The sequence below is a fragment of the Diadema setosum genome, chromosome 20 (genome assembly GCF_964275005.1).
Source record: "Diadema setosum chromosome 20, eeDiaSeto1, whole genome shotgun sequence".
NCBI lineage: Eukaryota > Metazoa > Echinodermata > Echinoidea > Diadematoida > Diadematidae > Diadema > Diadema setosum.
The window spans coordinates 23,223,155-23,245,623 of NC_092704.1; the positions used below are offsets into that span (position 1 = coordinate 23,223,155).

At 37.3% G+C, this 22,469-nt stretch overlaps 1 protein-coding gene across 1 annotated transcript in view; it reads left to right on the forward strand.

The window, feature by feature from the left end:
- Positions 1–1,193: 1,193 nt before the first annotated feature.
- LOC140243760 (unconventional myosin-X-like) overlaps positions 1,194–22,469 on the forward strand; it is a 195,782-nt gene continuing 174,506 nt past the window's right edge. The window contains exon 1 of the mRNA XM_072323425.1: positions 1,194–1,299. The gene's annotated coding sequence lies outside the window, so the exon portion shown is untranslated. The remainder of the gene's footprint in view (positions 1,300–22,469) is intronic.

Here is a 22,469-nt window from a genome sequence, read left to right on the forward strand (position 1 = left end):
ATTTATATCATACAAAAACATTTATAACATTTACAACATCTATAACATTTATATAACATGTAAAACATATAAAACATTTATAACGAATATGAACATTTATAACATTATTATATTGATTATGGAGCCAGTCTTAATCTTTATGAAGATTGGCGAGCCTACACATAGTCTTGTGTGTTCTGTGTGATGTTAATTCGTGTGTGTGTGTGTGTGTGTGTGTGCGCGTTGGTGGATATAATGTGTGTATTTTGTTTATGGTTTATGGTCTTCACTTTTTATGAAGTCCACTTATCTCATTATGTTATGTTTGATTGTATTTTGTATAATAGGGGGCCCCATTCACAAGCATGGCTTGTAAGGGGTCCTAAAAAATAAATATTTATATGTAACTCGTGATTTTTTTTTTTTTTTTTTTTTTGAAGAATGATTTATGTAATCTCCGATATAACTTATGCTTGGTTTCTGGTTTTAGATAAATTGAATTGAATTGAACTGAACTGAATTCAATCGAATTGAATAAACCAGTTCAATCATGTACACACAAAATAGTGCGATCTATTGGATGGTCAAAGATCTTTGAAGGTGTCCACCCCTGTATACTGACATTTCGTTCAAAAGTTCCAACCATGCAGAGTCTGATATAATGACAACAATGACCGTGTATTACACCTGGTACGACTTTTCCGCAACAGCTACTATAGTAGTCCAAGTTATAACATTTATGATATTGAAATAATCATTGACTCCTAAAATTTATTTGCGCAGGTGAAAAATACTGCACGTCGGTTTCAGTTTATGTTTTCATGGTTGTTTTTAGAAGTTTGTTTCATGTTTTGTCTTCGTGGCTAAATACATGAAACCAGCGCAAAACCAGTGAAAATATGCAACTTCCCACGCACTGGTCGTGCATGCTACTACTGTACCACATACACGCATTCTTCATGCACAATACTGGAGTATTCACAAAGTTTTGATGCCACGCCCACACACGACCGCTTCCGCGCTTGCGACGGACGGTGGACTGAGAGTTGCTGTGAATGCACCCTCGTGTGGCGTGAATGCTACGGTTTGTTATGGGCTGTGTGTAGGGATTCCCTGTGTGTATCATCGACGAATTATCATTCACGCACTACACAGAGGGTAGTCACTGCGTATGCGAGTGGCGCGTGCATTTACGCCAGGTGGGTGTTGCGTTGAGCTGAGTTCGGAACTTCCGATTGAAGGTACACACCCGTAGTGGCCGTGGTACACGGATCGGATACGCTACTCGCCTCTCCCGTCCTCATTTCTACCGTGGATTATGTAAGTTTTAATTTTGTTGTCGTTGTTTTACTTAATAAGAAAACCTTGCAAAATTCTGTTTAGTTTCGTAAGGTATATAAAGTTTTCAGTTTGTGTCATTGCTGTATTAACGACAATTGTCGATAGTTGTGCTGCTAAACGGATCTAAGCACGAATCTCTGCTGAACAAGGTACCGCAAGCCTCAACTCAATAACCGGAAGCGTTGCCCGGTAGGGTGCAGTCGGAGCTCCGTAGTGGGTTGGTGGGGATTCGTGGAACGGACTGTTGTGTGAATGGGCTCGATTGTTAGTCATCAACTTGGCATTTTAGTAGAATGAGCTTGATTTGTGCATTGTTGTTGAGTGACTGTATTTGTCACTCACTGTAAAATTGTCATTTCAGTGGTGTAAACAAATCTTTTAAGTAATTGATGCTGCTTCAACATCAGACTGAATGCATGTCTTTTGAATAGTTTGCAGTAATTTTTTTTTTTTTTTTACCTCCGTGCCTAAAGAGACCTATGGCTATGTCTTTGATACAACAGGTCAAATGAGAAAAAGCACTGTAAATACAAATTGCAGTTGAACTATTGTGGAAGTTGACATGTTTATGCAGTAGGCCTACATTATGACTTTTGTACATGTTGAGTCTAGCTATGCATGACATGATTTGATTTTACAGGGTTATTGCAATTTAGCATTAGCAGAGACAAAGTAATATTATTTGTCTCATGTTGACAAGAGCCAAGATCTGTATTGATCTACCCACAAATCAAATTTGCCATAAAGCTGTAGCACCTCAGACAAACATAAAATATTTTCTGATGATGAGAATGAGTGTCATATAAAACATATCACAGGTTTATAGAGAGTTTACGTACAGCATACCTAATTTTTTTTTCCACTTGATGTAAATTTAAAATATTCATAATCATAATATACAGACAAGTGATATGATAGTGTAGACAGAGAGATTTGTTTGAAGACTTCCGTAGGTGAAATGCTGTGGTTGCTTATATTTAAAGCTCTTTGATGACTGACTTGCTTAAATGAATTAAGTACAGAAAGTTAACATTATCATTAATTTTGGAAGCAGTAACCTACATTGTATGCTGTTTCCACATTGATATCATAAGTGTCTTGGTATATTCTTGCATGCAATCATTCACTAGACTGCTTTTACTCCTACTCTATCAAGAATGACCTCAAATATATATGTTATATGTACAATTGTACGTATGTACATATTGATGATACCTTCAAGGTCAAACTATACATGGGCGATATGATCATATGCACACCCCAGATGTGTTTCAGTAGGAAGTTCACTTCCGCGTTCTTTCGTGTGTGCTTCTGATTACAGTCAGCTGTTGTAGGATTTGACACTACCGAGGTTTGAGCAAGGAGGATGTTACTTCCATTCACATACACGTATCGAGCTATTATTTATTTTTGTCACGTAAATGTCAGAGCCAAAGTGAGAACTGTAGTGAGACTGATAGTCTTAATATTGCAGGTATCATAGGCTGCAACAATTTAAATTGACATGTTATCATATCCCTGCATACTACTACCAGCAGCTTCTGACACCCATTTTTCCCCTCCTAAACTTCCCCAGTGAATTCACAGCTTAAAGTTGTAAATATCACCTTTGAGCGCTCTGGAAGTGAAAAGAAGGAATTGTCATTGTGTGAAGTTGTAGTTTTGCATTCGAAATGATATGTACATGTATACAAGTAGCAATCACCAAGCAAGAAAGAAAATCAAATGTTTAGTCTCCCTTCATTGTATTAAAATAAAAGATATTATCAAAAAGATACCATAACTGTTGATCAAGGGTGGTATTCTGAAAATCTTCCTAAGTTTCTTCCTAAGTTTCTTCCTAAGTCAGAAACTTAGGAAGTGCCGAGGAAAGACAAAATTGGTATTCTGAAATTTCTTCCTAGGCACTTCTTAATGCAAATTAGGCCATCCTTTTCCCCGCCCACGTCCTTTCCTAAGCCAATACGAAATGCCGTATCATAAGGAACTAACCAATGACAATCGCATATTACTATGACGTAGGGTCAAATACACGAGTGCGCGGCATGTCCCCTTTCTCACGCTCATTTCGCGCATCAAAGTACATGTGCGCGCAATGACTGACAAGCGCGCCTATCATGATGCTTGCAGTTTGCTATTCTTAACAACGTACTTAGGACAGGGGTGGGGCTTTCCTAAATATTTTCCTAAAATTCTTTCCTAAGTGCATTCTAGAATACCAACTTCTTCCTAAGTCAGAAATTTGCATATTCCCGCCCCCTTCCTAAGTTTCTTCCTAAGTGTACTTAGGAAGAAACTTAGGAAGATTTTCAGAATACCACTTAGGAAAAAATCCTGACTTAGGAAGAAATTTCTTCCTAGGAAGGATTTCAGAATACCACCCCAAGTGTTCAGCTCAATGCCAACTCAATGCTAACTTTTTGAGATACAGTGCACTCCTTGGTGCTAGGGAAATCAGTTTGTTGTATTGAAGGTGAAATGTATTACCGGTATTTCAGGGTTGAGAAATAACCACAAAGGCACTATAAACTATAAACAAAAATAAATACATTATAGTTTGATAACAAGTGGTTTGAATAGCTGTGTTCTGTATTCAATAGGGGTTCACTGCATACAAAACTGATTGGATCCTTATACAGTTAACAACAAAATTATTCATACATGTACCCCTGAGAAATTATTAGTTTTGAGCAGATTTCTTACAAGTGAAGGATGGAGTGATAGTGATTGGGTGTTAACTTTTTACTCTATTTGTCTTCTTTAGATTGACATTAATTCCAGTTTCACCTCTTTTGCATAACAATAGAAATGTTTAAACTTTAACATCCAATCACCATCACTCAATCCTTCACTTGTAAGAAATCTGCTCAAAACAAAATATTTCCCAGGGGTATGAATAATTTTGTTGTTAACTGTATATATTGCTTGTTTGGAAGGTAATACTTCAAAGCTTTATTTCTCTTATACTTAACGTAGGGAACCATTCTTTCAGGGTGTTCCTCGTATTGATGGGGGAGGAGAATGTGCCTTTTGAAATTGAATGCACAACCCGAGAACAAAATGATTTCTTTAGCAAACAGAAAGTTTGTTTCAACCTAGCTTGACAGTGGTCTAGCTAACAACTTGAGAACAAAATATCTTTTAAATAGCAATCAGAAAGTTTGGTTTAACCTTTCCCTACCTTGCAAACCTCTGATTAATTCCAATTTGGTCAGATGTAGGTTTGAAAGGATATTAAAGAAAGGGTGCAAAGCAGGCGATTTGCAAATTTGCAAATTTCAACTGACAGAAACATCCATTAGTATGAAAGTTCGAGTGGTTTATACTATGAAACTTTCTAATTGTGTAAGTGCATGGCATTGCAGTCTTTTTCAGAGAAAGAGGTTTGATATTCATATTCATGAAACCTTTGTTGCAAGACATTTATTTGCTGACAGACTGCAACCCCAAAAGAAAGCAACCTGAGTATTAGTAAATAGCAGCATACTGTAGAAACCCATCTTTTACAGTGCGTCACATACACTGAATATTACTCATACTGTAGCGGTACGGCATATTAAAGTGATTGTGCTGAATAAAAGTGTACAGTTCATTTCTTAAAATCGTATATGATGTAATGTTTTCAACCAGATTACTGGGTACCGTTTTAGACTAACAGAACTCCGAGAGATGGGGGGGGGGGGGGAGGGTAGATGAGTTTTTCAACCAGAGAACCTCTCATGAATGGAAATTACGTGATGTCAGTGTACTGTTAATCTGTCAGAGAATTACCGAGGGGAATACAAAAGCGTGAAATAATTGTTCCCACTGCCACAAGAGACCGTGTTATTGCATGTACCTATTAAAGTCATAATTGTGGAAAGAACAAGAGCAGGAACACACATCGGATTGTATGAGAAAAACAGCCAATGACTGGCAGATGGCGCCAGAGGTGGACTCACAATTGGACGTACCCAGAAGGTGTCAGAAAGACACCTCTGGTAATGTACTGTATCTGACCATGACATGCTGGGGGAGGGGGGCTACCTTACTACTACTGGTCATTTCTCTGCCTTGTGAATGCTGTCACATTGTGTATAGACTGTTTACAATTCTGTGTTTCTTTTTATGGTAAAAATAGAGAGAATTGGGTGAAGATCTGATCACATGAATGCATTGAAGATGCTGTGCTAGGCTAAATCAAAAGAAAAAATGTGTAAACTGTACAGATTGAACTGGGTACACATATCATTCAAATCAATCAAAAAAAAAAGCTCAAGCATACAACAAAAGTTAAAAAGTAGTGCAATTGATGTGGCAATATCAAGGAGCTTATTGAGCTAAGGTAGTGTCCATTGTTTACTGAAATATATATTTAAATCCTCTTGTCTATAAAAAGATTGGAAATGGGGATATTTACATGTTTTCACCTTTTTTTAATGAATATTCATTTTAACATTTATTTTCAGCTATCATTTTCTTCAGAATGTGTGGAAACATGCAGCTTATGTTTGTTATGGATTTGTAAAGCTGGAAACATTTATAAACAGTGCTAATGTCACTGTGTCATTTGGAAATATTTTGGCAGACAGGCTATCTTAGTAGGATAAAGGTGACAGAGAGAGAGAGAGAGAGATGGAGAAGGAAGTTCTTATGTTGATCAGAAATGGTCTGAAATATGATATCTTACTCAATCACCTGATGTGATACATACATCATACATATAAGTGTGCACCTACACTTTTGTATTTTTTTCCCATTTTTATACCTTTGACCTTTAAGAGAAAACACATCTGTACATCTGTAGGCTACATTGTGAAATTTTGATAAGGCAAAAAAAGAAAATGTCATTTAAATTCATCAAGCTCAGTGACCATGGTAATACTACACTGTGTGTAGACTTTATTCTGTTGGTTATAAATTTAAAAGAACTGGAAGTATGCATTTTGACATACCATCTTTACACTTTTGCCATTGTTCCTAGCCTGGCTTCCAGACCCTCTGCCCATGCTATTTTGCCATTCAGGATATTGACGCCCTCAACGTCGAAAGCTAGTATAGTTTAAAGGGACTGTACAGTACTGGTTGAGGTAGGGTTTCATGTTTTGAACATTCCTAAGTGAGATAATGAAAAGCCTCTTATGAAATATGAAAGAGCATGTAATTTTAAGAAGGATTCAACGTGTATTTGATGAAAATTGGTTTTCAAATGGCTGCGATATCCAAAAAAGTGCTAATAATAAAAGGCGACATGCCCCAACTTTATTAGTATCTCTTTGTTTCACTTTGTTTTTGGATATCTCAGCCATTTCAAAACCGATTTTCATCGAATAAACTTTTGATACCCTTTAGAACTGCATGCTCCTTGACATCTCATAGAGTGGTTTCTGAATATCTCACAAAATGTTAAAAGCTAAATCTTCACCTCGACCAGAACTGTACACACCCTTTAAGGTGGTTTTGCCTTCGGCAAAGGCGGCGACACATGACTTTGTCGCGGGGCAGTGAATTCATCACAGCGGAGTCCAGTTGGCAAAGGGTCTGGAATCCAGACTACATTGTTCCATGATGAGGATTTCTTTTAATGCATACATGTATCAGTAAAAATTACAAAACTACCTGTACTGTAATCTAAATGAATAATGACAAAGATTAGGATATGATCAGCTCTTTCCTGTGTCAAGATTGGAATTCAAAGACATAACACACAAACAAACACTTGCATAGAACATAACAGTTCCATGACTACTGTAAAACGAGGAATGTTCGCGTGCATTTTAATTTCGCAAATTTCGCGAGAGCCAAGATTTGCCAAATGCACGCGAAAGTTCTTGTCTGTACACTGTATGCATTGAATGTTAGAGGCAACTCGTGAATATTTCATGCCGCGAAAAAGGCCGTCGGCTCCAATTCATGAAAGTTTCATGCCGCAAAAATATTGTGTTTTACAGTATTCACTTCATAGTGTCACTTGCCCCTTTAAATGATGAGATACACCTACATAGTTTTAAATACCAGTAAATGGTATTTGTGACATTGCATAGAATTACTAGTACAAGTGACTTCAATAGACCATTTTAGGCGTATGTACCAGGTACATTTTGTAATGTGTTCATATTCTGTGCATACTTTGTTCACACAAAGCTTGCTGTAGGCTTATTAAACCTACCTAGAAACAACTACTGTAAAACGAGAAATTTTTGCGTGCATTTTAATTTCGCGAATTTTGGCGCTCGCGAAATTAAAATGCACGCGAAAGCTTTTGTATACGCTACATGCATTGAATGCCAGTAGCAATTCGCGAAAATTTCATGCCACGAAAAAGGCTGTCGGCTCCAATTCGCGAAAATTTCATGCCGCGAATATATCATGTTTTACAGTAATCATTATGAATGCTATTAAGAAAACTTTTGCCTGAGAAATTTAATTGGAGGGAGCAGGTGGATAAGTAGTTCGTTACCCAGCTGTGGGAAACGTTTATGAATTTTAATACATTAGAAAAACCATCTACACTTGGAGGATATGAAGGTTGACCACCACAGCAGTTGCCTCTATGTTGATATCTGATTGCATTTCCTTGTGTGAGTGTGTGTGTGTGTGTGTGTGTGTTTGCTCGAGCATAAAGCTCCTTGAGATGTGTGTAAGGGGGGGGGGGCGCTAAGGTATGAGGGGTCACTAGTGGTTTACGTGATTCATACTCGTGTACTAGCAGACAATGTTAGGCTTCAGATACAGGCAAACCACACACCACACATTTCTCCAAAGTAGTCCATTTATTATTTTTTTTTTCTTACCAATGCACACTTGAACAAGTTACTGGTACTATTCATACAATACCAATGTGGTCTTGTGAAGTTGACAATGACTCCACAAGTGATCAATCAACCGACAGACGAGATTAAAGTCGTTTTTTCCCCTTACAAGCAGATGTTTGTAAGAAATTTTAAGATTGGTAGTATGAATCACTGTTTGTATCAAAAGAATGAACACCAAAGTTTGCCCCCCACCCCACCCCTATTTTGGAGATCTGCAATTTAATGTAACTACATGTAGTAAATATGTCAGTGGGTAAAAATGTACTTGGTATGATTGACAATGATTTTTTTTTTTTTGCAAAAGTTATCATTAAAGAATATCTGTACTACTTTTCTTTTCATCCCTGGTAATTCCTTACCAACAATTTGAATAGGATTTTCTTGTTGTTTTTTCCCCGTCTAGATTATGCAAGTTGTCAAGTGCATATGTGCAAAGTAACATCTATGGAGTAGTCCTTTTGAAGCTTTACAAGCTCTGGACTATGTCTCTAATACATACATGTACATGTTGGAGAAATAGATTCCTATTTCCATGGGTGATTAATATGATGTAAAGGGATAGTCATGGAATTGTTATATAATGTTATGTAATCATATGATGTATGACAACAAATGCTTGTGGTATTAAATGAAGCGCTAAGACTAGAGGCCCAAGCGGGACTGTGATTATCACATATAATAAAGGGCAAGAGTATCGTCTTCTTAAAGTTTCACAATGAGTTGATAGTGTCTGTGAGTCTGCATTGGTAGTGGACCAAAAATATCCAGTCAACTCAGTGTGTGCTCCAAGTAAAGTTCCACCTTTTTTGTCATCTTTAAAGAAATAAAAAGGCATTTTGATATGGTGAAGGAAATTATTTTGCTATGTATTGTATTTATAATCAAATGGTGCTCAAACACTGATTTCATTCAGCTGATTATACAACCAAGGAGGTGGTCTTCCCACCTCCCTGATACAACCAAAGTCTACATGTACAAATGGGAAATTTTCCTTTCGAAAGGGGATCCAAACTAGAGTATTTCCTCATGCCCTACGAATGTATTTGCCCCAGATTTGCACAATTTCAAGTCTGTTTCTTTTTGAAGTGTATCGTAATTTGTGTCATCAAGTGTAGACAAAAATTCATCACCTTTCAATTTCATTGTTTATGGTGTATTATCAACAATCCCGTCCCTGCCACTCCTCACTACATTTAAAGGGATCGTATAGTTTTGGTTGAGACCTAATTTCAGGTTTCTAACATTTTTGGTGAGATAATGAGAAACCTCTTATGAAATATGAAAGAGCATGCAATTCCATGAGGAATTCAACGTTTATTTGATGAAAATTGGATTTGAAATGGCTGAGATATCCAAAACAGAGCGATTCTAATAAGTGTGGGACCCACACTTTATTACGATCGCTTTGTTTTACTTTGTTTTTGGATGTTTCAGTCATTCCAAACCCGATTTTCATCAAATAAACTTTGAATTCCTCTTAAAATGGTATGCTCTGTACTATTTCCTAAGTGTTTTCTTGGTATCTCACAAAAAGTTAAAAGCCCAATTCTCATCTCCACCAATACTGTACCATCCCTTTAAAGTCTTGTATGAGACGCATCGTCAAAGAGCCTCAAGTTTAGGCATGCTGCTCAGCCTGGGGATTCAAAGTGCTGCATTTTGCAGCCAAGTGTTCTTTTCCTTTGCCCCACATGTGTGAAGGGTGGCAAATGAAATTGCTTTCCACATTGCGATGCAAAGATTGATAGCTTGCATGTGTGTGAATGCAGGTATTCTAGGTCTAGGGCTAGTGAGCAAGTGGAAGATTTCGCTCTGTCAACACAGGTTGATCATGGCACCTTATCAAATTAAGGGTGATTGGGGAGGATTATGCATTTGCTCTGTGGGATCAGATTCCAGGAAATTCTTTTCGTAACAATCCATGAGGTAAGTGGCCGAAAGAATCCAGTGCTCAAGCAGGTAACTTCCAGTTTTTTAAGGCAAGGTTTCTAGGGATTTCCTCAAACAGCAACAGTACATGTATCGTGGATTCTGTGCGGTACTCATGATGAAATCTCTCATTAAATGAAATATGATTAGTCACAACGAAAGGGAAACATAATTCATCTCAACAGAAAGTATATTAGCGAGCAGTGATTTAATCAAGAACTCAACGATGCAAGTCTTCCTGCCATATTTGTGTGTTGATGTATATCTGTGCAGAGATGAATGTGCGTGGCACATATGTATCTGTTCTATCATGATGAATGGGAATTTCAAAAGAGCACACTTACATGTAGGTCTTACAAACTCACAATAATGTTGGTCTCTAATGGAAGAAATAAAAGACTGGCTGTGAAACACAGGTTATCATAAGTAAATCTAACATAGCTGTCATCAAATTTGTATTCTGGGGAACATCAACGTGATTTTCAAATCCACTCAAAAATTACCCCAAATCCTCCATCTAATGACTTCAGCTGTGCAGGGTAATATCGGTATTTTACCTGAGCACTACCTGGTAATTCTTTCTCATTATTTGCAATATTTTGACTGAATTGAGTAATCATGTGTGATGTGTACCATTGATAACCAGGCTGTCGTCATTTTGGATTGCCTCTTCTTTACTTTCGCCCACTAGTGGCCCGTGGAGTTGTAGCTGTTACCGCAGTGCACATTCATGCATGCTAAACATCAGCAAAAGAGAAGAGAAAAAGAAGAAAAAAAGAATGTCTGTGCTCCCTGAATCATTTTGTCTCACATATTTTTTTTTATTATTCAGTCCTAAAAAGATGATTTATATCAGTTGATTTATGAAATGAGTCATACCTATGGTGGTGAAGTACCACTGTTCAATCAGGCAGCCTGAGAATTTTCCGCAATATCGATTTGGAGTGCGTTCTGTTCGATCTTGTATCATCATTACATCATGCTCTTTCCCCTGATTCCCCCTCCTTCTCCACGAATGAGAGAAAAACCAGCAAAAAAATATTGTGACAACTCTTACTTTATCCATTTTTGCTTGCTGATTTTATTGTTTTTATTATTAATATTGTAATTATTAGCATTATTAATCATCATCATCATTTGTTATCATTATTATGTAATTATAAATTGTTATATCTAATTATCATGATTGGTACCGGGTACTGTAAAACCAGAAATTTTGCAAATTTCTCAAGGAGCCATATTTACAAAATTAAAATGCACGTGAAAGATCTTGTCTGCAGTGTATGCATGGAATGCCAGTGGCAATTTACACAAATTTTTTGCTGCCAAAAAGGCCATCAGCTACAATTCTAAAAAAAAAATTGTGATAGAGCTGTGATGTGTAGGCCGTAGGTTCCTCAAAAGGGATTTTACAGACATATTTTTTTGTTGTTTAATTGTGTTGGGGGGGGGGGGGGGTTGGGAGGGAAGGGAAGGGAAGTGAGAGGAGGTTTCGACAGATCAAACCATCACGGTTGTAGAAAAGTCCAAAACAATTAAGAATTATGTCTCTCTCAAATTCCTGAAATCCCATCTTGAATTCCTAACAGCCATGGCAGAAAGCTGGCGAACGTTCCTCTGCGCATCGGAAGCTTTGATTTATTGCAGGTGCTAAGTGTATAGTACTGTATCAAGCTCTCCTGTGCAGAAGTATTGTTTACATCCCCCACGAAATGGAATGGGCAGGTTTGTTTACAAGTTTGTCCACTCAGATGCTACTTCTGTCAGAGTAAGAAAAAAAAGTGATAACGAACAAGAACGACTGAATCTCAAAGCATCCCAGCTTGAAGTACATCTTCCAGGAGCGTGATTTGTTGTTAGTTGTTATTTCCAGAATTTCAAAATTTAATGCGTTAGTTTTAAGTTTGTAATGTCTGGTCTGCTGCACTGTGACTAACAGGGTGTTCAGATGCATAAAATTTATACTAGAACAGTATAGCTATACCAAAACAGTAAAGCTCTACGATGAATTGATACGTCTGAACGCTGACTGATGACACGACGTATAACGAAACGACGGTCTGAGCATAGTTTCGAACTAGAACTCGATGACGAATCAGCATTCCATCGTGTCCATTGTGCGTCAGAACATATGGCGACCATAGAACGGTATAACTGGGCAGGGCTTAAAGGGAAGGTAAACCCAAAGATCAATGTGGATTGGGTGAAAGCAGCAACATTAGTAGAACACATCAGTGAAAGTTTGAGAAAAATCGGACAATCGATGCAAAAGTTATGAATTTTTAAAGTTTTGGTGTTGGAACCGCGGGATGAGGAGACTACTAGAGGATATGACGTATGAGTGGACAGCAATACAAAGAAAATATAAAGGATATTCAACAAAAATTCACTTTTCTAGAATTATGAAAGAGCAGTGAACCAACCGCTTTCAGAAAGCAGGGGGAATAATTGCTACCCTTAACATATGTCAATATCAAGTTGATGGAATTTGTAATTTTCACGAAAAATGGATTTTTGTAGTATTTTCTTTATATTTTCTTGATATTGTAGTCTGGGATACGTCATAACCTCTAGTAGTCTCCTCATCCAGCGGTTCCAACACCAAAACTTTAAAAATTCATAACTTTTGCATCGATTGTCTGATTTTCTTCAAACTTTCACTGATGTGTTCTACTAATGTTGCTGCTTTCAGTCAATCCACTTTGTTCTTGGGGTTTATCTTCCCTTTAATGGGAGCGCACAAGAAAGGTGACCCCATAGCTGTCACTCATGACAATTAACTCTTTATGTGCCACGTTCGCACGTCCGACTCAGTCGACGGCGTGCCAACTTCGCATATTCTGCTCAACAAACAAAACCGCCGAAACCGATCGATAAATCGCTAATCCCCCGGTACAATAAAAGCGTTTCTCGCGCTTTTGTTCCTCTCACTTAGGGCTTGCAGTCTATGTGGTGGTTAACTATCAAGCGGTGTTCCTAACTAGATTTGCGTTTACATTTTAAGTTTCTGTCATGGTTTTATGTGCAAAAGTCATGCCTGTACAGTAATGTAGCAACTGGTCATTTAAAGGAGATTTTGATATAGATTTGTCATACAATGTATATCGAAGCAAAGTTTGGCATTCCTCTAATACTTTGCTCACTATTATGTCCAGCTTAACAGAAATTTGAAGAAGTTATACAAATTGGAAACACACAATTCTTTCTCAAAGCATGACTACCTTCATGTCTCAGAATAACGTGGCACACAGGGGGTTGCCACCATGGCACATAAAGAGTTAACAGCATGTACAGTGGGAAACTGCACATCTATACAGCGTGCTACATAAGCACTTGCCCGATTGCCCAGGGCAAGGAAAAAAAATCAAAGTCGGGCAAGTGTTTTGGAACAATGAGAAAGAATGCTTGCCCGAATTGGGCAAGCAAAATGTTTTGAAGCCACTTTTACTTCCCAACACATACGTGAAGAAGTCTCAATACAATCCAACACCAACACTCTACTGAACCAAGTTTGTTACTTCACACATGTGCTGTTTATGTAAATGATTGTGTTTTATTAAGCCCTCGAATTTTTCAGTGATTTTCTATCATTTTCTTCTATCTTTGGACTTTCTTTTTGGGCAAGTAAAACTCATGTTTGGGCAAGTGTTCTGCAACAATTTGAAAATCTGCTTGCCCGACTGGGCAAGTGGTAAAAAAAAGTTACCTAGCACCCTGCTATACATTGTTTTCCAGAACAGTCGAGATTGTCTGTCTGTCGGTTATACGATGATTCTTTATACGCCGTTTCTTTGTCTGAACAGGGGGTAATTTATATCAAATGAAACCTAATCCCCTCACGTATTGAGTTATGTTCAAGTGTTTGTGCCTCAGTTTGATGCATTCTCACGTAAAAACTCATTTGACAACATGATAAACTCTTTCATTTTACAGACTTGAAATAGTCCCTGGTTCAAGCAGGTTGCCATGGTGAAGTTTAAAAAAAAAAAAGAACATGTATTTTTTTTTCTAGATTGTTTACACTTTTGTTCTCAAGTGTAGTCACATAGATCAAAATAGAAAAGCACCAAAGATAACAAATAGATAATCTTTAGATAGTTCAGGCTTCCTTGGCCCATTGTTGAATACACTGTTGTAGGTGCTGTTACCCAGGAAAGTCAGATGTTGTCTCCTAACATGTGTTACTCACATCACACTTTTTGTTCCGCAGTTTTAAAATTTTTAGTTTCAGTTTTGAGTCGGTTCTATAATATGCATTGTCTGGAGAGTATTATGCGAAATAGCATGCTTTTATAGTTGATGAGCCTCAAAGCACCAATAGTGAGGGGTAAAAATAAAGTGCTTCATATTCTTTCTCCAAGCAGTTGATTACTTAAAATTGTAACTCACTCTAGGGCTGGTTGGGCTATTAAAGGACAAGCTCACTTTCATATATGGGTGGATAAAGTGAATGCAGCAATATTACCGTAAAAGTGGATATTTTCACAAGTGTAATTTTTTTGCGCTCAGCAGGGCAAGACGAATTTCACATGTTTTTAATTCCGTGGAATCGGGACACTAACTACTGGAACATCCGGCACGCAAAAATATTCGCTTGCATTTTTTTCGCGCTAGTTCTGGTTGCATGAAATGCGCGAAAATTTCCACTTTTACAGTAGTGGAAGGCATCAGTGAAAGTTTGGGGATAATCTGACAACCTGTTAGATTATGATTTTTTTTTTTTTGACTTTTCAGTGTCATTATTGCTGGATAAGAAGACTACTATAGTTTGTGATGTCACATGCATAGATTGATATGAGAAACTATAAAGATAATTTTACAAAATTTTATTCTTAAAAAAAAAGTGCACATTCCCTTGGGTACTTGTTACTGATGTGTTAGTAATATTATTCCCCCTGCCTTCTGAAAGAGGCAAGTTGAGTGTTTTTTCATTATCCAAGAAAAGTGAAAATATGTTAATTTTCGTTATATTTTCTAAATACCATTGATATGCATGTGATATCACAAACTGTAGTAGTCTTCTCATCTAGCTATAATGGCACTGAAAACTCAAATTGTTTGATTTTCCTCAAACTTTCACTTATAATGTGTTCTACTAATATTGCAGCAGTCACTCAATCCCCATAAACATAAAGGTGAACAGGGCCCCGTTGCAAGAAAGTTGCAATCAATTGCAAATAATTGCTAATTTTGAAACAACCATTCTGATTGGCTCAGGGTCTGCCCTATTAAGAAGACATGCATGCAACAATGATTTTGATTGGCCAGTGACAATCAGTTGCAAGTTGCGTTTAAATGCAAAGTTTCTAGCAACGGGGCCCTGGTCCTTTAAAGCTATGCCAAACCCTCTCAGCCACTAGCAGTGAAAGACAAGGGAAGCTAAAGATTACTGTCCTACTATATATTACTGTTTGCATACTAGATTCAAGGGGGGAAAACATTCAGTATTGTGCTTGTGCTATCAAAAACTCACACTGGACAGGAAAGGGAATGCACAATAGGTTGCACTTTGCAAACAAGGTGTTAATTATAGTTGTCAGTATTGGTTGCTGTCCATTGTTCTGTGATATGACAAGGCACAATATATAGGCATGAAAGTAAAACAATGACTGTAATAGGACATGCAAAGAGGCATTATGAATCGTTTTTATGCATGGACAGAGAGATTTGCAGGTATCCTTTTCTCGTCATATTTTCTCGTCTGATGTCATAGCCTTGGTTGAAAAGGTAAGGAGAGTGTCTTGGATTAAATTACCTACATTGTGTTTCGTGAAATGTCATTTAAGGCCTGAAACAAGGAGTGATTAATAGCATTTGAAACTGTCAAGGCTGTTAACGACAAGATTCAAACTGCATTGTGTCTATTTTTACCTCAGGTTGATCTTGAAATACAAATTAATGACTATTGAGCATGGTAGAGTCCATAGAACAGCATGTAATATCCATATTTGTGTAAAGGCTATTAGAAGAATGTCCTTTTGTGGGTGTTTTATTCCCAAGTTTTCATCAACCTCATTTGTTATGTGCATTTTCTCTTACCAAAACATATAAAGTAAACCTTCTGCTTAAAAATACTTTTGACATAAAGACATGATAACAAAACAAACAAAAGAGAGTATGCAAAGTGTGAAATGTCTGTTTCTGTGTCTTGGTATGTTTTCTTTTGCACTTCATATGACAATAACAAGTTTATGCTTCCCACCTAGTCTGAAATCACGCATGACTCAAGTGAATTCACCTACCGTAAAACAAGGAATGTTGGCATGCATTTTAACCTGTTGAAGACAAGCTGATTTACAGTAGTTATAACACACATTTTCCATAGACACCTTCCCAAGTATACTCGGGCCTAGTCTTCAAAGGGATAATTTTGCAAAATTAAAGTGCACACGAAAGTTCTTGTCTACACTTTGTACATGTTGAATGCCAGTGACAATTCACAAAAATTTCATGCCTTAAAAAAGGCCATTGGCTCCAATTCACGAAAAATGCTTTACAGTATAAATTTGAAAGAGTATAGGCCAACATGTGTTGTTGAACCTACGTAGGTCTCTTTCAAATAAATGCCTGTGATTTCCAGCATATGTCTGGAATAGTTGATCTTATATTTTTGATATGAGGCAGGAATATCATGGGCACTGAGAATCACACTTCGAACAACTCAAATAGGACACTTAAAAAGCCATTGTTTACCATTGGGAGCAGTGATTTAAAAAGTGTATCACATTTGATGCATACATATAGTTCAGTTGTATCACAAAACATTGTACCATATAAAGATTTGGCAACAAAACCGCAAATATTTACAAGGAGATATCACTAATTTTCTCAATAAACCAAAGCTGTGAACGCTTCGTTATAGAAACTGTTTTGATAAAACTATTGTTTCATTTTGTATATTTAACAGTACTAAGTATCAATTGATTATACTGATTAACATTTTTATGTTGTTGTTTCTATCCTGAACTCACATTTCAGAACTATTTTTAAGCACTGAAGTTTTTGTTTTTGTTTTTTTCATCTGCAAATGATAAATAGTGGCTTTAAGCTTCGACTATACCATTCAGGACCTTGACACCTGATTTGAATGATTGAGAAAAAAAAAAACCCACAGAAAGAAAAGTCATATTTTTTGCAGATTTATAAAGCCTATCTGAATCTGAAATTTGCTGAAGAGGCAATGTGTTTTCATGTGACTGTATAGCAGAGAAAGAGTAAGACTGAGAGTAAAAGAGAGTGAGAAATAGATATTAAAGGTCCTGTTTACCTTTGGGAGCAGTGATTAAAAAAGAAATGTTCAAGATATCACTTTTGATGCATATTGTGTGTACGTGTAGGTCAGTTGTATCACAAAACATCCTACCATATAAGATGTTTGCAGTCAAGCCTAAAATATAAGGAGATTTCACTATTTTTCACTATTTTTCTCATTAAACCTTAAAGGCATAATTTACCATTTGCAGATGAAAGCATCAGTGCTTTAAAATAGTTCTAAAATGTGAGTTAGGGATAGAAACAACCACTGTCAAAATTTGAATCCGTATATAATCGATGTTAAGTGTTGTTAAATACACGAAATGTGAACAATAGTTATAATAAAAATGTTTCCAGACTAAACCGTATACAGTTACGGTTTATTGAGAAAAACCCTGATATTTCCTTATATTTTAGGTTTTATTGCAAATATTTCATATGGTAGGATGTTTTATGATACAACAGACCTACACATATGCATCAAATGTGATATCTTGAACATTTTTGAAATCACTGCTCCCAAAGGTAAATTGGACCTTTAACTGTAGAGGGTTTAGTCTGGAAACAATTTTATTATAACTGTTGTCCACATTTTGTATTTTTGACAATATTATAGATTATACTGGTCCAAACTTGTACATTGGCTGTTTCTATCCCTAACTCACATTTTAGAGCTACTTTGAAGCACCAATGCTGGGTTTGTGTTTCTTTTGCAAATGGTAAATTATGCCTTTAAGGGGATATAGATGAAGGGGAGAGAAGCCTTGGACAGATAAGAAAACCGAAAGAGAAAGGGGCAATTAGGAGGCAATCTATATATAGGGTAATTAGTGTAGGTGGAATTCATACACTACAGTGACCTTTCACCGAGACTAATCAATACATACAGGGGAAAGGTGTGCAGGATGAACTCAAGCGATGTCATGTGAAATCGAGAGAGCCGAGTTATGATAGTCAGTACAGCTGCAGATACCATTATGAAACACAATGAAACAATTTTACACTTTCATATTAGGCTTGTCTGATTTGTCTGATTTTTCTTATTTTGCCCAGGTGGCGAACCTGAACCATAGAGATGTTTAAGACAGGGCTGCACACTAACCTACTGTATACACCGAATATTTCGCGAGGTTTTTATTTTTGCGAATTTCGCAAGTTAGGTGCTATTCGCAAAATTAAAGACACGCGAAAATATTGACTCTGATGCCGATGTGAATGTAACCTACGTGTGTTCATTTCTCCGTTCCAGTGCAGGACTCCACGATCGCGAATTTAAGAAATTGTCGGGAGTTCCTGATTTCGCGAAATTTTAGACTCGCGAAATATATGGCGTATACAGTATTTCTTCTACTGATCCGACCTGTCTGTCAGCGCAGTACCGTAGGTACCCAGTTTTACTGGTCAGGGACCGTTGGTCCATGGAGGTACTAGGCTCGCCTAGTACCTCCTTGGTTGGACCAGTGCCAGTGTGCAGCATTGCATAAGAGCACATCTCTATGGTCTGCGTGTTGTAGCAAATTTTGCTACAACACGCATTTCCCATAGACCCCTGCCCGAGAATACTCAGGGACTCATCTTCAACAGGTTAATAAGCAGTGAATTTTAGAAGCATGATTTCAGACATGTTTTTCTGTAATTGTGAAATTGCTTTTTAGTGTCTGCTTGAGAAGCAGGTAAAGAAGAAAAAAAATATATGAGGATGAAGATTTTTGGTCGTCAGTGTTTGATGGTGTTTGTGTCAGCCCTAGCCATCCACATTCCATTAGTGATGACCTACTGTAAGGTCATTGGCCTGTCACTTTCTGAGACTGAAGGAAGAAGAGGGGGATTTTGTTGTCTAGCCTCTGGCAATGTCACCCATCAGAGAGTGGTCTAGCCGAATATTTACCTTACAGAGAATTTTTGAGGTGATAGATGTTTATCACTCTTAACCCAGTAGGGGGGGGGGGGGGGGGGTGAGGCTTTGAAATTTGCTGAGCCTGAAGCCCAGAGCCCTGCTGAGTCTGTTTCTGATAATGTTTCTGATGACCAACTTATCAGTCATCATTTTGCTCCTATCATGAATATGCATGAGTGATGACATCATGGGATTGATTGTACGCGAACAAAAGTTTGTACCTCACTTTTTTCAGCACATGTAGCCTTACAGCCAACCTGACATGCATCATAGAGTACTTCATAGTCATGTTAACACATTCTTTTTGGTCTTATCTGCATTATTTGGATGCAGATGATGTATTGTATTAAAACCACAAAAACCTGAAAGGTGTAATGTCCAGTGTCATGATAGGTGAATGAAAAGACAACATTGAATCAAAGCCCAGAATGGTGTGACATTCCAACGGAGTTCATCAGCAAGATACGAGTGACCCCAGATCAATTGTAGTGAGATTCGTGTTCATACAAAAGACAATGATGATAAGGATGACACAAAGAAAGAACGAATATTAATTGAGCTGAAGAGGTAGTTGTCTCAACTTTTAGGCTCTGATTTCTTTTTTCCAATCTACATTTGGCTAATCCAAAACCTGTTCAGTGAAAGCATAATAACATTTGTTTTCTTCTTCCATATACCATGTACGAGTGCCAAGGTGGAAACATTCTTAATGCAAGACTGATCTTTCATGCAAAGAAATGAACATGTAGGTAGGCAGAGCAGCTCACAGTCTGGGGATGAGACTATGAGAATGTGTCAGCCTCCATTCAGCTTGAACTACTGTGGTTTTCTTGGGTCGCCCAAGGTCAGACTATGACCTCATTATAGCAGCATTGATGTGTGAAGTCTGGTAAAAGGCATCTTGTGTGGCACACAATGCTCCCGTAGAATCTTACAACTCCCTCGAGGAACATGATATATTGTGGTTTGTAATGCACAACTGAAAGCTAAATTGATTGGAAATTTATCCCAGTGAGAAAGATGTTTTGATTGAAAACTATTGTTCCAAAGCAATTTTGAGTGTATGTCAAGATTGATATGTTTTTTTTTTTAACTTGGCTTGAAAAAAAAAAATAACACACACACACACACACACACACACACACACAAATGCATGTGTAAATGGCTGAATGTATGGAGGTACAATGTTCGTCACCATATTTCATTTGGAATGTTAGTAGTCGAACATGGTGACATACTTCCCGTGTAAAATGCCTAGATCATATAGAATGATGTTGCATCTTGTGTTTCAAACATTAATTATTGCTATCATTATTTTCTTTACAACAGAGGAAATTGTAAGAAAATGTCTTTCCCTTTTTTTTTTTCCCGAATCTATCCCTACATTGTAGTAGACAGGTAGCCCCTGTGATACAGCTGTGCGATATTATATTTGAAATGTCTGCAACAACAGTCTGTATTGCTCCTTTAAGAAATTTTACAACTTGGGGACAAAAATCCCCTTTTTATAGGGAACAAGCATGCATAGAATCCTGTCCCTTCATCAATTGACCATTGACCGAAATACACCTTGGGGCTACATCACTGGCCAATCCATCAACAGATTTTGAGCAAATCACCGGGGCGCCATTCAGGGGGCACATCTACCGCTGTGAAGCCACCCCCAAGAAGAAGAATATGGCTCCTTCGTGTCGACATCTTTGGTTGTCATTTATTGATGCATGATCGAGGAAGAGGTAGTGAGATTCTAATAGCGTTAGGAGCCTAGCAAAAAGAGTCACACTTTTTTATTCTTTTTCCTCAAGACCAATTTCAGATACTTTAGGCAGTTTGTGTCCATTTCAAAATTCTCAGTTACTCTTCCCCAATCTCCATGATATGGAAAGGATTAATAATCCATGGACAGTGGACAGTGTGTAGGCCTTCCTCAGTGTATAATATTGGATACACTGCTACTGTAGTTTTCTTTTTGTCTTCTATTTTCAATTTGAATATGTTGCATTTCGATAAACAAGAGTTTTCTATAGTTTTGAACTTGAATTATTATATGTACAGTGTATACGTAGTTTGCTACTTTGCGTTAATTAGATCTATAAACCAAGTCTTTGGAATTGAATGGAATAAATCGATAGGTCTTTACTGAAATCTGACCAAAGGTCAAACCGGCACAGATAATGTACATAAATACAAAAACAAAATATGGAGAGTTCTTTTTTTTAAATATTTTTTTGGGTAGTTTAAAGGTTTAAAGGAGAATCACTTGTTTTATTAAGTTTTTTTTTATGCCTCCGCCACGAAGTGGTGCCGGAGGCATTATGTTTTCGGGTTGTCCGTCCGTCCGTCCGTACGTCCGTCCGCTTTCGTTTACGCGATAACTTGAGTAATATTGACTGGAATTTTACCATACTTGGTCCAAGTATAAAGTATGATGGGGCAATTATTTGATTAGATTTTGGGTGAAATCGGCCAAAGGTCAAAGGTCAAAGGTCAAGGTCAAATCATGAAATTGTATCTGTTTACACGATAACTCAAGACTGGATCAAGCAAATTTCACCAAACTTTGTCGGAGGATGATGTATGATGGGGCAATTACTTGATTAGTTTTTTAGTGAAATCGGACAGGTCAAAGATCAAGGTCAAATCCTAAAATTTATCTCTTTATGTGATAACTCAAAACTGGATGAAGCAGCTTTCACCAAACTTGGTCCAAGGATGATGTATGATGGGACAATTAGTTGAGTAGATTTTAGGGACATTGGCAAGAGGTCAAAGGTCAAAAGGTCAAGGTCAAATGCTAAAAATGTTGCTATTTCCCCCATAATGTATCTATGCAATGCCCAAAGGTATTTTCTTGAAACTTAGTGTAGACCTGTACTACTGCATAAAGATTCTCCAGAGAGAGTTTCATGTCATAAGGTCAAAGGTCAAAAGGTCAAAGGTTAGGTGAAAATGTTGCAATATCACTTTTCTCACAAATGGTTCAATGTATCTTTATTGAACTTGGTACATACGCATGTACTGACTGGCAGGGATTATCTAGGGAATTTAGGGGTCATGGGTTAATACTGTAGTCAGGGGTCAAAGGTCAAGGTCAACTCCTCAAAATTTTACTATTTCCCTCATATACTAATAATGCTTGCATTATTAGTTTAAAAACTTAATATATACATGCATTACTTAATGGAGATTCTCCGGGAAATTTCCAGCCAGAAGGTCAAAGGTCAAAGGTTAAGGGTCAAAGGCCAGGTTTCAATGCCCCTCAAATAATCTATTTT